Source organism: Rhinopithecus bieti, unplaced genomic scaffold, assembly GCF_001698545.2.
Source record: "Rhinopithecus bieti isolate Rb0 unplaced genomic scaffold, ASM169854v2 scaffold_21703, whole genome shotgun sequence".
Classification (NCBI taxonomy): Eukaryota; Metazoa; Chordata; class Mammalia; order Primates; family Cercopithecidae; genus Rhinopithecus; species Rhinopithecus bieti.
In genome coordinates this window covers 452,039-466,909 of record NW_016812332.1, presented here as the reverse complement: position 1 = coordinate 466,909, position 14,871 = coordinate 452,039, and the positions used below count along the sequence as shown (strand labels likewise).

The following is a 14,871-nucleotide window of genomic DNA, read 5'->3' as shown; positions in this document are numbered from 1 at the left end:
GCTTTGTTTACCTACTTAAGCCTCAGCAATGGCGGGCGCCCCTACCCCAGCCTCACTGTTGCCTTGCGGTTAGATCGCCGCAGACTGCTGTGTTAGCAATGAGGGAGGCTCCATGGGTGTGGGACCCTCCCAGCCAGGTGTGGGATATATTCTCCTGGTGTGCCCGTTTGCTTAAAGCACAGTATTGGGGTGAGAGTTACCCGATTTTCCAGGTGTTGTGTGTCTCAGTTCCCCTGGCTAGGAAAAGGGATTCCCTTCCCCCTTGTGCTTCCCGGGTGAGGCGATGCCTCGCCCTGCTTCAGCTCTCGCTGGTTGGGCTGCAGCAGCTGACCAGCACCGATTGTCTGGCACTCCCTAGTGAGATGACCCCAGTACCTCAGTTGAAAATGCAGAAATCACCGGTCTTCTGTGTCGCTCGCGCTGGGAGTTGGAGACTGGAGCTGTTCCTATTCGGCCATCTTGCTCCGCCCTGAATCACAGAAATTTAAGACCAGGTTGGCCAGCGTGGTGAAACCCCGTCTCCAATAAAAATACAAAAATTAGCCAGACACAATGGCACACTCCTGTAATCCCAGCCAGCCAGGAGGCTGAGCCAGGAGAGTTCTTGAACCCAGGAGGTGGAGGTTGCAGTGAGCCAAGATCACACCCCTGCACTCCAGCCTGGGCAACAGAGTGAGACTCAGTCTCAAAAAAAAAAAAAAGTGAACTCATAAATAGACAGTGAGCAACCTGGATCCCATTCCTTTGGGAATTGTTCTTCATCCTATTGCAATTGTGATTTTGTGTTTTCCTATGAACATCCAGACAGCCATATAATCAACAGGGCAAGAGAAAATGGGCATTAAATCTAACTGGAGGCATTTTAGTTAAAGACCTACATTAGGAAAACCTTCTAGGATCTAGAAAACAAATCCATGAAATTTAAGGAAACAGGCTAATTTTTATTATAATTCTTCCTGGTGGAAGAAAGTGAGCAGATGACTTTTAAGAGTCCTTATCTAGTGACTGGCAGCATTTGTACCTCACATTCCAGCCCATGTGAGGACAAAGGACAGGGGATGGCAGCAGGAGACACAATATCAGAATGTTTGATTTGGAAATGTCCATAGAGCTCATCTAGTCTAATCCTCTCATTTTACTAAACAGGAAACAAGGCCTGGAGGACTGAGGTGGCTTGTCAAAGGGTCACAAACGCAGAGTTGAATCCAGGTCTTTTCAATCCATGTCCATTCTTTGTCTTCCATACCACACCACAGGCAGTGGTGGTCCACTCTGAACCAATAGTGCCCCCATCACCCTTGTGAGGTGGTCAGGAAAGCAGGTGGAGAACAGGAATGCCTTAGTGAGAAGCTAATAAAGACCCTCATGTGGTAAAAGGTCAAAGGGCAGGGATCTGTGCGCCCTGAAGTGTAATCCAACTTCCACTTTCAGTCACAAACTACATATTGCTAACCTACAGCTTCCTACCTGCCACTTGCCCTCATAGAGCAGGATTATAGTCTGAAGACAATCCAAAACATATACAATATTTTGAAAATAAAATTTCCTTTGTCAAGCAATTTTAACAAATAACAAGTTAGGTTGTTTTATGAACACCTTTTCTAAAATAAAATTCAGGACACTAATCTGACAAAAGAGTTTTAAGCCTCTTCTGAATAAGAAACAAAATGAGAAAAAAAACATTTAGGTGCTGAAATTTTGACTTGGTGTGTTTATGAGGAGAACAGGCAGCTTATTTGCAATTGGGATAAATCCAGGACATGTGCTCACTTAGAGGCATACTTTTTACACATATGTTTGTGCCAAACTGTTAGTTATCCACCACTGTCAGCCCTCCCCTTCCTCACTGGCAGAGCTCCTATATTGCTTGGGGAAAGGGTGTGTATTAGTTCATTTTCACACTACTATAAAGAACCACCTGAGACTGAGTAATTTATAAAGAAAAGAGGTTTAATTGACTCACAGTTTTGCATAGCTGGGGAGGCCTCAGGAAACACAATCATGGAGGAAGGTGAAGGGGAAGCAAAGCATATCTTACATGGTGGCAGGAGACAGAGAAGGGAGACTGCCGGAGACGGAGGAGGGAGACTGCCACATACTTTAAACCATGAGATCTCGTGAGAACCCCCATGATCCCATCACCTTCCACCAGGTCCCTCCCTCAACACATGGTGATTACAATTCGAGATGAGATTTGGGTGGGGACACAGAGCCAAACCGTATCAGGGTGTCATTTTGCCAGCTTAATTTTTTAAGTTACTCATCTCAGATGTAAGCAAAAGTCATCAAGTCTTTCTAGAAAGCCCCTTCTATTTCTATTCTCCCTCTTTCTACATCTTCTGTGTGCTGATCAGGTGGCTGGAGCTCTAGAAATCATATCATAAACATGGGATGAGGATCCATCCCAGAGATCATGGAATGTTGGGCTGCAAAGAGCCTAGGTCCTCAAAGACCTCATAAGCCCCACCACATCGGCCCTACACTGCCCTACACTATCCTCTTAGGTTAGAGGAAAATAAAGCCCTGCCTTGTTTAAACCAGTTTTCAGATCAGACAAGCACAGTTCCTGACTGATGCAAACTCATGGCATTGACTTGGAAAAGTTGGTTATTTAGCCCCTTCATGCCTCAGTCTTTTCCTCTTTAAAATTAGGCAAGAACATTAACCAGCATTAAAGAACACACAATACAGTAGTTTTAATATTTTGTTTATTGAGATGATTGTGGCAGAAAATGTTGTGGCAGAGTTCAGAGGAGGAAAGGAATCCTTTACATGGATCTCTGAATTCTGCCAAACTTGAATCAGAACAGCTGCTCTTCTTTTTGATGAGTTTCCTCGTAAGATTTCAGTTGGAGGGGAAAAAAAAAAAGCTTAAAGGCTAAAATAATTTGAAAATCACTGGCTTACAAAAACATTTAGGACACATGGGGCATACCATTGCTCATGAGATTATATTTTTCCAACGTTGCCAATGCATCTGGTGATGCCAGTTGGTTCCTCTGCAGGACCAATATTTCCCACCTGTTGGTTCCTCTGCAGGACAAATATTTCCCACCTGTAGACTAGCCTCAGGGAGGAGGACAGGGCCACTAAGCAGTGCAAAATGCCCTAATCATTGCAGGAATAAAACCAATCACCCCTGCTTCCTTCACGCTGTGCTCTAACCCCCTAAAGAATAACTAATGAGCCTGAGAGTGGTGAGGTGTGGCAGCTGCTCTGTGAGGTGTTAGAGAGAGACCAGAGGACTCTGAGGAGTCATGTCCATTCGGAAAGTGTGTTGTCACTCAGTGGCTCTGAGCCCATCTTGGATCTTTGTTCTCTGCACACTATCTCCATTCCCGGCTGCCAAACTCCAGACTCTGCCGGGGATGGTCAAGCTCTCCTTGACTTCCTTTCTCATGCTCTCAAACATCTCTACACAAACACAGATGGTTAAAACTGATCATTCAGACAGAATATATTCTATTTGCATCACATCTTACCTCTTTCTTTCCCCACTCCACTGTACCACCCCAACAACATGCCTGCAAATACATCCTTCTGAATGGGTTTTGGAATGATGATGGGAGAAATAAGAGGAAAGATGACATAAAAATTAAGAGAAAGTATTTACAGCATAATTAGTAAGGAGAAGATGGAAGGTCTTTTGTTCTTGTTGGATTCATTGAGGTGGAAGGGAGTTCTAGATATATCATCTCTTGGGCCTCAGTACCTCTTGCCACCTTTTTTTTCCTTTTGACACAGGATCTGGTTCTATCACACAGGCTGGAGTGCAGTGGCACCATCTTGGCTCACTGCAACCTCTGCCTCCTGGGTTCAAGCCATCCTCCCACCTCAGCCTCCTAAGTAGCTGGGACTACAGGCATGTACCACCACGCCCGGCTCATTTTTGTATTTTTGTAGAGATAGGGTTTCACCATGTTGCCCAGGCCGGTCTCAAACTCCTAAGCTCAAGCAATCTGTCTGCCTTAGCCTCCCAAAGTGCTGGAATTACAGGCGTGAGCCACCGCGCCCGGCCAGAAGGCTTATTTGATCCAGTCAGATGGATCAAGGCAAATGCCTTTGTTGGACGAGCTCGTTTCTCATCCCTTATCCCCTTCCTCCAAATTAGGGTCATATAACTGAGACACTTTTTCTTGTATATAAACTTTAAAATGAGGTAACATTGGAAAGATGGCTGTTCATAGGATGCAAGGCTGGTTCAACGTTCAAGAATCAATCAATGTAATCTACCATATTAATAAATTAAAAAGGAAGAAATTACATGATCATATCAGTAGACACAGAAAAGACACTTGACAAAATTTGACACCGATTAATGATAAAAACTCTCAGAAAACTAGGAATAGTGGGGAACCTTCTCAATTTGATAAAGAACATCTACGAAAAAACCACAACTAACATTATAATTATAGAAGACTGCTTTTCCTCTGAGATCACGTATAAGGCAAGCATGTCTGCAAGACTGTCTGCTCTCACCACTGCTGTCCAACTGTGATCTAGCCGGCTCAATAAGGCAAGAAAAGGAAATAAAAGGCACACACAGAAGAAAGGAAGGACTAAAATTAACTCTGTTTGCAGATGCAATGATAGTTTGCATAGAAAATCTCAAGGAATCTACAAAAACATTCCTTAAACTGAGTTCAGCAAGGTCACTGACATAAGATCAACATACAAAAATCAATTGTGACAATTAAAAAGTGAATTGTATTTCTATATTCTAAAAGTGAATATGTGGAATATATAAATACAATACCATTTATAATCACTAAAAAAAAAATACATGAGTGTAAAATAAGATAGCAATGAACTGCCAGGTATTCACAGGTCTCTCAGCTACTAGAAGGCCCCATTCTGAGATAAGCCACCTCTCCACCCTGACACTAGTAAAGAGGTCAGAAAACCTTGAGTAAGGTTGGAGGTATTAATTTCGGGCAATTAATTACATTCTTTCACCATCCATCTCCCAGAAGTTTTCACTGGGAAAATCCTTTAGGAGGACATCCCCCATTAGCTATTCATTTTTCTTTTGCACTGACTGGAGAATGAAGTGACTGTCGGCTGTGTCACACAACCCGTTGAAATTCACCCCTGGGTGAAGTGATCCTCAAATAATTACCAAATGTAGTTCAGGTAACTGAATTAGTGAATTACATTGGCTCCTTTGAGATGAAAGACTCTTTAGGAATGTGAAATACTTTGGCTCTTTGTTATTAATAACCTGAACAATGAAAGAACCCAAAGTAGTATTCAATATGCTCCAGGAATGGAATGACTAAAATTAAAGAATGCAATTGATTTTCATTTTCCATACTTTTCATTTTCTATCCTTTTCATTTCAATAGTCAGGACTGAATATGACAAGTCAGCAAATCCCCTCTGATGTTAATAAGGCATCAACTACAGAGCTCCAACAAGAGAAAAATCCAGTTGAAGTATGGCAAGTAGTTGATTCTCCTGCTCTCTATGATTTATTATCTTTTCTTCTTACCATCCCATTACGACACCTACAGGTAAAAACCTCCTACCTTGATCTGCTTCATTTTCTTCAACCTTAGTCTAATATTTCGACATTAAACATCTCAACTACGTTTGCATCCTTCGGACAAACAATCACGCCCATGAGTTGTGCTTAGAAGAGCAATGTAGGATGCTCTCGGCTTGGTGCTCTGCTGCGGGTCATCAATGCAGGGTGTGAGGACGACAGAGCCCAAAGGCAAATCCCAGGCAGACAGACCTGACCTTAAAGCAGGAGGAACGGGAAGTGGCAGGGAGGGGTTCAGGTTGACAAATCAAATCCTAGTCTACCTGAGGTTGGTAGAAAGGCTGAAGATGTTTGCGGATGTTAGGCCCTAATCATGTTAGATATGGGGGCTGCATTTATTGAATCAGATTTGTAGTTCCTCATCTTTAGTTTTCGTTTGTAAAGTGTTGAGGGTTTTCTATTTCTCTTTCTTGGTTTCAAAATACCTTTTAAAAGGTAATATATTTATTTTGGAACTGGAATAGGTAATACATTCACATAGTTCATAATTCAAAAGGTATACAATTATATGTAGTGAAACCTCCCTCCTACCCACAGGCACCAGCCGCCCTGTTTCCTCTCTGAGGGCATCAGTGTCACTGACTTCCTACTTTTCCTTGCAGAAATATACAAGTGAATTTGTATAAGACACCATCCATCATCTTCTATTTACACAAATAGTAACTCACTATTCTGTTCTGCACCTTACTTTTTTAACTTAATGTGTTTTGGAGATGATGCCACATCATTTCACTATACAAAGAACTCTTCAAGCTTTTCCCTCAATCTTTTTTTTTTTATGACTAGTAATTCATTACATTGGACAAATGGTATCATTTGTGTAACTACTCTTCCATTGATGATCATTTACGTTACTTCCAATTTTTTTTTTTTTTTTTTTTTTTTGAGACGGAGTCTCGCTCTGTCGCCCAGGCTGGAGTGCAGTGGCCGGATCTCAGCTCACGGCAAGCTCCGCCTCCCGGGTTTACGCCATTCTCCTGCCTCAGCCTCCCGAGTAGCTGGGACTACAGGCGCCAGCCACCTCGCCCGGCTAGCTTTTTTTGTATTTTTTAGTAGAGACGGGGTTTCACCGTGTTAGCCAGGATGGTCTCGAACTCCTGACCTCGTGATCCGCCCGTCTCGGCCTCCCAAAGTGCTGGGATTACAGGCTTGAGCCACCGCGCCCGGCCCCAATTTTTTGGTACTACAAACAATGCTGCAATGATTAACCTTATTCATAAATGATTTCCATGCATAAGAGTGTGTCTGTAATTTAATATAATTGCTATAGAGTTATGAATATTTGAGTATTATAATCTCTAGAAATGAAATTATTGAATCAATGTGTATGTATATTTATAATTTCAATAAATATTGCCAAATTGCCAAACTGTATCACCTGATACAATGTCCTTTGCTCATTTTTCTATTGGTTTCTTGGTCTTTTCCTTACTGACTAGGAGTCATTGTGTACCAATGAGTTGCAAATATGTTTCTCAACTTGTCCATTGACTTTTGACTTGCTATTGTCATTTTTGCATGCAGATGTTTTTTAAAGCACAGCTGAATTTTTCAGTCTTTATTTTATGACTGCTGTAATTTGTGTCATGTTTTAAAAGGTTTTTTTTCAGCTGTAAATTACAACAAAAACTCTTTTATGATTTCTTTCATATTTTATGGTTTCACATGTTTATAAAATCTCTGACCCACCCATCTGAGATTTATTTGGCAAGGTGTGAGGTATAGCTCTAACTTTTAACATGTATTTACTGTTACAGTTGACTACCCTGTTGTCCAGACACCATTAATAGAAACTCCAGTTTTCCCCCACTGATTTGAAATGAGTGTTTTATCATATGCTAAATCCCTGTATGTATCTGGGTCTACTTCTTGATTTCCTATTCCATTTCATTGGTCTATTCATGTGCCAGTGGAACCCAGATTTAATTTTTTAAAACTTAACTACAATTAATTGCACTTCAATTTTTAAAACTTTATGTATCTCCCCAAAGTGACTTTTTCTTTGGGTCAGAGACTGAGTGTAAATGAGGTTTTCTGTCTCTGTCTTGTGGCTTTGTTTACTTCCCCTTGCATAACTCATGGCCAAATTTTTCTTAATCTTCCAGGAAAATAAGTTTAGCCTGTACTGTCTGAGTGGTAGAGTCGAATAAACAAAATAAGTGTGGACTTCTAAGGAGATGACCATAAGAATACTGTATTTCACTTTTCCAAATCCCATTGCATGACAGACTCACGAGGGACATGCTTTTTCACTTCTAAGACTACTACTTTAAAATCAAGTTATGCTTAATAAACATTAATAAATGTTTATTTTAAATGTTTAATAAACATTTACTACATGGCAAGTTAATTTAGCTAGAATGCTTTTGGCTTCAAGTCATAGAAACCAGATTCAAATACCCGTAAACAATTTTTAAAAATTCATTGATTGGGATAACCGTGATTCCCAAGGGGAATAGGGTTGGGTAGACAGGTTCAGTGGCCAGCCCCGTTATTACAGATTCAGACTTTTACCTTCTTTCTGCTCTGCCACCCTCAGTCATCGGCTCCATTCTCAGGCTGCTCATGGCAAGACGGCTTCGGACATAATAACACCCTGAGGAAGAAGAGAAAGTGTCAGGTCTGTTTTGTATTACTGTAAAGGAATGCCTGAGGCTGGGCAATTTTATAAACAAAAGAGGTTTATTTGGCTCCTGATTATGAGGGCCTAAGGCTGCTTCCACTCATGGCAAAAGCCAAAGGGGACCTGGCTTGTGCGGAGATCACACAGCAAGAGAGGAAGCAAGTGACGGGGCAGGAGGTGCCAGGCGCTTTTTTTTTTTTTTTTGTTAGACAGAGTTTCGCTCTGTCGCCCAGGCTGGAGTGCAGTGGCGCGATCTTGGCTCACTGCAAGCTCCGTCTCCCGGGTTCACACCATTCTCCTGCCTCAGCCTCCCGAGTAGTTGGGACTACAGGCGCCCACCACATCGCCCGGCTAATTTTTTTTTTTTTATTTTTAGTAGAGACAGGGTTTCACCGTGTTATCCAAGATGGTCTCGATCTCCTGACCTTGTGATCCACCTGACTCGGCTTCCCAAAGTGCTGGGATTACAGGTATGAGCCACCACGCCCGGTCGGTTCCAGGCTCTTTTTAACCATGAGCAACCCTGGGATCTAACAGAGTGAGAACTCACCCCACCCCCGACCTACCCCAACCCCGAGAGGACATTAATCTATTTATGAGGGATCTGCTCCCATGACCCACACACCTCCCATTAGGTCCCACCTCCCAACACTGTCACTCTGAAGATTACATTTCAACGTGGGGACAAGCATCCAAACTATAGTAAAAAGCATTTTTTCATTTCTTAGGAGCAAGGAAACATTTCTCAGAAGTCTCCCATGTCTTGTGGGCCAGAATTGGTGACATGCCTATTCTTGAATCAGTCACTGGCAAGGAAATACAATTGCTCTTAGATCAATCAGACCCACCCTTGGGCTGGGGAAGGGTAAGTTTCCCCTAAGCACATGGCTGCTTGGAAGTGAGTGGATATTGCTGAAAACCTGGATTCCAGTAATAATGGAGGTAGTTGATGGATGCTGATAATGAGTCTTCCAGTTTCCCTCTCTCACTCCCCCTCCTGGCTGGTTTCCTTTGTTAGACATCCAAGTGTGCCCCTTAATATGTATTGAGCATCCGGACGTATTCACTGAAAATTCACTTATTTAATACATGTTTATGGAAGTCCTACCATCTGCCCAATACTGTGCAAGGAGCTGAGGACTAGAAGAAGGATAAATGGGGATCCTGATTTCAATGAGTTAATAGGCGAAGCAGAAAATTAAGGAATTCCATAATACAGTGATGAGTGTTACATACTTATAAGAGTGCTATGGGGCTCTAAAGAATGAGCAATTTCCTGAAGGAGGGTAGAACAAATGGGGAATATTCTAGGTGAGCTTTGACAGATGAGTAGGTAAACAAGGGGGAAGGACATCCCAGGCAGGGGAAATAGCTTGTACAAGGGACCAAGAGGGCATTGGCATGGCATGCTCAGGTTACTGTAAGTTTCTTGTATGTCAAGCTATAGGATTAACATGGTGGTAAGGTGCTGTTTTACTCAGGGCATGATGGTACAGGGTCAGGGGGCTTCCGGCCTGGCTAAGAACCTCAGTTTGTACTGGTTAAGAGACATCATCAGTGGATGCCATCCCTGAGAAGTTCTGACAGCAGTTAGAGTTAATTGTAGCATTTAGTCACAAACACCAGATTTGTCACAAACAATTGGCAACTTTCTGAGGTCATAGACCACATTTCAGAGACTCCGAAATCTTTCTTTCACCTCACAATTGAGCTTCTTGCAAAAGTATTCTACACTTAACAATCTTCTTCATCTCCATTTAATCCTCTACCACTTATGTTGATAACATAGTTGTTGTTCCTGCTACAGTCACCTGTGGCCTCAATAACTGCAAGACACAAAACAAACAAACCGCCACCTACAGGGAAAATGACTCTTCTACTCTTCTACATTCTACCTTCTAACAAAACTCAACTATTTACAATTCACTAAGGACATTAATAGCTTTGGAGACCCCAGATACAGAGAACAGTATGGTGTTATTTTTCCACTTCAGTAAAATTAAAACAATCCTAAATCATAACTTTTCCTATAAGAACTTCAACTGTATTTTAATATCAAATTCTTTTTTAAAAAAATACCTCTCTCTCCCCACTTCCTTCCTGAGTGCCTCTGCTTTGTCGGTTGTGTAAGCACATGTATGATCCACCAGTTGAGTAACCCAGCAATGAACACATTGGTGCCGTGTTTGTTGTGGGTTGAATGGTACCTCAGAATGTGACCTTATTTGGAACAAGGGTCTTTATAGATGTAATTAAGGTAAGGATTTCTAGATGAGATCATCCTGGATTAGGGTGGGTCCTAACTGCAATGATAAGCACTCCTCATAAGAAACAGAAAAGGAAAATACAGAGACGTGTGAAGAAAGGCTATGTGAAGCGGGACTGAGAGATTGAAGCCATGTGTCTACAAGGTAAGGAACACCAGGATTGCTGAGAGCCAGCAGAAAGCTAGGAGACAGGCATGGAACAGTTTCTCTTCACAAGCTCAGAGACAATCAACCCTCCTGACACTTTAAGTTTGGATTCTTGTCTCCAGAACTGTGAGAGAACATATTTCTATTGTCTTAACCCACCACATTTATGGTAATTTATTACAGCAGTCCTGCGAAACTAATACAGTCATCTGTCGATATCTGTGGGAGCTTACTTCCAGGACCCCCACAAATACCAAAATATATGGATGCTCAAGTCCCTGATATAAAATGCCATAGTATTTGCATATAATCTATGTACATCCTCCTGTACACTTTAAATCATCTCCAGATTGCATATAATACCGGTACAACGTAAATGCTATGTAAATAGTTGTTATTCTGTATTGTTTCAGCAATAATAACAAGAAAAAAATCTGTATGTGTTCACTACAGACACAACCATTACAGGCCTAACTACAGTTTCAATCCTAGGCTGGCTAAATCTGTGGATGCAGAACCTGCAGATAGAAAGGCTGACTGCACATTTTTCTATAACATTTTGAATTAAAAACAGAACTTTTGCTTGTAAGAAAAACAAATTCACTCTACTTGTCTCAGGAAGAGAGGGATTTATTTTAAAGAATGGTAATCTCACAGGACACAAAGAGAAGGAGTAAGGGGAGTTGTTGCCATCCAGGGGAGCTGACTCTCCAAGTCCGCCCCCTTCCCCTCTGTCATCCTCTCTTCTGGTTGCTTCCTTTGCTTTTACACACTCTCTGGGAATACATGGCTCATCAAGTGGCTTCAGTCCGAAGTCTCCATAAACTTTTAGCTCACTCACCATCTGTAACTAACTTCATCTGTCAGCATGTCAATTACAAATTTTAAGGCAAGAAACTGGATTGGCTCGAGTTACCAAGGGCTGAACCTCTGACCAGCTAAGGGAGGCCCGTCTCTGGAGAGTTATAGCATAAGAGAGGTGGAGTCCTTCAGTTCAGAGAACTGCCCCTTCCATGGGCAACAGGAGGATTCCCCAGCCAAGGCCACAGGAGGGCAGGCAAAGCTTGGTCTCTCGGATGCCATCTGGTCATTTGTCTGCCTCCCTCACTAGATTGTAAACTATCTGAGGGCAAGAAATTCATGTTGTGTTGTCCATCATAGTCTCCAATGAGTACAGGTCTTGGTGCCTGAGACATAGGAGATACTCAAGATAAGTTTGTTTAATAACAAGTAGTTGAGTCTTATAGAATTGTGTCTACTAAACAGACCAAAAAAAAAAAAAGGTAAATGTTTATCGTGCTTGCTCTATTCTTACTTGACGAAATGGTAGTTTTAAAGCTGGCTTCTTCCCATTAGTTCGCTCTTATAAATAGCAAAGAGGTTATCTCTACGTATTTGATAAAATGGCACTCACAGATCCACACAACTCCCCTCAGTCCATGCTGAGTGTATCTAAGGTAAGCTGCTCCCTGACCCACACTCTCTCTGTTGATGTCTAAACTCCATAATCTTTTGGCTTCCACTAAGATTCTCCTTGACAGAGAGCTCAGGCAAAGATGACGTTGGGCCATCTTTTGCCTCTAGGTATGGGTTTTCTTTTCTTCCCTTTAAAAAAAAATGGATTTCTTTCCCCAGAGAAGATCTTGTGACAAAAGCAATCTGACAGGAAAATCCAACGGAAGCTTCTTCAGGAGTCTGCTTAGCTTTCCAGAATATTTTCCTTTGCTTTAGCTGTAGCTGGTTTGTTGAAGCTCTTTCCTAATAGCCTCTCACTTGGGTCTAACCTTGCCCAGTTACACAGGACTGTGCCAAGAACTGCTGGAGATCAGAAATTTAAAAGGACTAGATGTATACATAATCTATGCCATCAAACAGCTCACAGAGTGTGGTGAACCCTGCTGGGCCACTACTCGGAGTGGGCCCAGGAATCATCAGCACCTCATCAGTGTGAGATTTGCAAACTAAAAGAGTTATAGCTCAAGTAACTACACTTCTCAGTCTGGTGGGGAAAAGATGCTCATTATAGTATCAGAAGGACAGACTTAGCCATGGGCAGGGGAGGAGAGAAACAAGAAGATTCCCAAAACCATTCTCTTTCTTCCAAGTCAGGCATCCCCCTTGATTCATCTGAAGGCTGTAATCTCCCAAAGTTGTCATTAAAGCAGCCCCAAGGGAGAAAAATTAGGAAGAGAGAAGTATAGAGGCTACATTATACTCTGCAAGGCATGGACATAATAATTTCTCCTATGATAAATTAGAATGATAATGTCTGTCTCCAAACTACAGCTATTTCCACATTTAAATATTAATCACCTCTTCTCTCCCTTGTATGCAGCATCAAGGTAGGCCGGGTGCTGCCAACCGGTTGTGAAACGGTAGACCCTCAGGCAAAGGTGAAATATTATTGCAACCCACACTCACACCTGCATAGTCTCACACACACACAGAGCCCATACACACTTATTGCCTGCACTTGTCCAGAGAGACAAATGGCCCAATTGCCAGCAACCAGTGCCTCAGTCCAGCTCCCTGCTGGCTGCATTTCCAGAGAGACAAAGCCCCTGCCCAGTATTAGCCGTATGCTCACTTCCTCCGGCATTCCCATCCCCAGTTCACCAAGGTGGCTAGGACAGTCTGGGGTCACCTGTGTAGAGACGAGGGATGAAGGCCACGGTTCCCATGAGGTACTCAATAGCTGTGAATTAGTAGACAAATATGTAAATGAATGGGACCATTGGGCAGTTTGACTATCATTAGGGCAGAGTCCACACCCTCTGGGGCCTTGGTTGCCCACAAAAAAGACCTCAGACAGAGGCGACCCAGATGAAACACAGGATCTCTCCTCACTGGGAAATTACCCTCCCACACCTACCTACTCCTTTCCATGCCATCCCTCAACCTGGTGAAAGCTCCAGCCAGCCCAGACAGTGTCACACCCACTCCAGCTCCCTTCCTAGTCGTTTATTCACTCATTCAACAAACATTTACAGACAGCTACTGTGTGTCAGCCACTGTGCCAGTCCTGGAAATACAGGAATGCCATACAGCCTGCTTGTCAGGCCCTGCTGGGGAGAGGGTGGAAGCTGTACCCATTCTTTCATTCCAGGCATGCTCCACACAAGACCATCTCTTCAGAGAACCATGGCACCTCCATTTCTTCCTTCTGAACCCTCACCCTGACGCAGAAGCAGTGGCTCAGAAAATCCGTCCTTTCACTTGCATTATAGGATTTTTTTTTATTTTTTTAAAGCAGCAGCAGTCACAGCAGCCTTACCTTCCAAGAAGACTTTGACTCGGGCTAATATTTACATGTATTTGCATTTCGTTTGTACACATGGATGGGAAGCTAATGGGAAGAGTTTTGCCAGGGAATGAAAATGCTTTCTGGGCCAGTCCTCAAAGTCCTATCACAATTGCCAATGTAAAATCAAGAAGCAACTTGTTTAGCTCATATCTAGGTAAAATCTGGGGTTACTCCCACCCTGGTTCTTTTTCTCTACAGCCTCACAGCTCCTTGGCTGGTCTGTGTATCTGTTCAAGTCAGGTGGGGGTAAGCTCTATTCTGTCCTGGTCTTCCATGCACTGGAAATTTTCTCCTCTAATTCTTCAGGTTTTGGTCATTTTTAGAGAGCTCTATGGGCACCCTCTGGTGGCTGGCTGAAAATTTCACCTGCAAAAATTGCAGTTTCATAGGAATAGCTTTATTTTGTAGTCAGCCTCTTTGGTTGGATGTTGGAAATTGTAAGTTTATTTGCTGTAGTTGGTACCACTCCTTTCATCACATGATAGATTGAGACTGAACAGTCACTTTGTCCTCTCAGGAGGAATGGTACCTTCTAGAAAGGACAGAGCTGAGAAACAGAGTTTCTCAGTGGGTTGCAGTTTTTCCAGGTCAGGCTGAGTGAACAGGCTCAGAGCTGCCCTTCTCTGGGCTCTCAAAGGACTCATTTCTGAAGGAAAACCCACTGCATGCCTGGAGCCAGGCCAGGCCAGGCTCCCTGGACAGTTGCTGAGGTAGAACTATGCCAATAGCCGCACCCCCCGCCCCGCGCTTTTTTTTTTGTTAAAAAAAAAAATGACCTAAGTTAGGCCAAATAAAAATCTAAGGGAGAGCAGTGAGGTAAAAAGGAATGGAAGCATCTGGGGAGAAGGGTAAATTTTGCAGGCCTAACACGTGACCTTCCTTCTAGATTCCTGCTCTAACACCGGCCCAAGGGGCAAGCATTCCTGAGAATCTTCCTGGTCTCTAAAGAAGCACTGGGACAGGTTGGGGGATAGGAAGGGAGAGA

The 14,871-nt window shown here is 42.8% G+C and overlaps 1 long non-coding RNA gene across 3 annotated transcripts in view; it reads right to left on the bottom strand.

Moving 5' to 3' along the window:
- LOC108544639 (uncharacterized) overlaps positions 1–14,871 on the bottom strand; it is a 248,375-nt gene that overhangs the window by 11,014 nt on the left and 222,490 nt on the right. For 2 of the 3 annotated variants that reach the window (XR_001889905.1, XR_001889906.1), the window contains one exon: positions 8,060–8,141. This is a non-coding gene — a long non-coding RNA (uncharacterized LOC108544639). Of the gene's footprint in view, positions 1–435; positions 470–8,059; positions 8,142–14,871 lie in introns of those variants that run through there. The other variant, XR_001889908.1, reaches the window with a different exon arrangement.